This window comes from Myotis davidii, unplaced genomic scaffold (assembly GCF_000327345.1).
Source record: "Myotis davidii unplaced genomic scaffold, ASM32734v1 scaffold497, whole genome shotgun sequence".
Taxonomy (NCBI): Eukaryota; Metazoa; Chordata; class Mammalia; order Chiroptera; family Vespertilionidae; genus Myotis; species Myotis davidii.
This window is the reverse complement of record NW_006288434.1, coordinates 2,415,372-2,415,596: the sequence shown is the minus strand read 5'-3', so window position 1 is coordinate 2,415,596 and position 225 is coordinate 2,415,372.

The window sequence follows — 225 nt, the reverse complement described above, 5'->3', positions numbered from 1 at the left end:
GCCTGCAAGAAGCGTATGTATAGTCATGTGGGGAGTGGGTAGGGGAAGGGGGGTATTGTTCAAAATATGAAGAATTGGGGATTTTATCCTGCGTGTAAGCTTTCCAGTCAGCCTGACATATTTTAATGGATACCGTATAAGAGACAAGCCTTTGGGACAGAGAGAAAGGACTTTATTTTTCATGGCACAGTAATCGGCATGAGCATAGTCATGTTTATGTCAGCT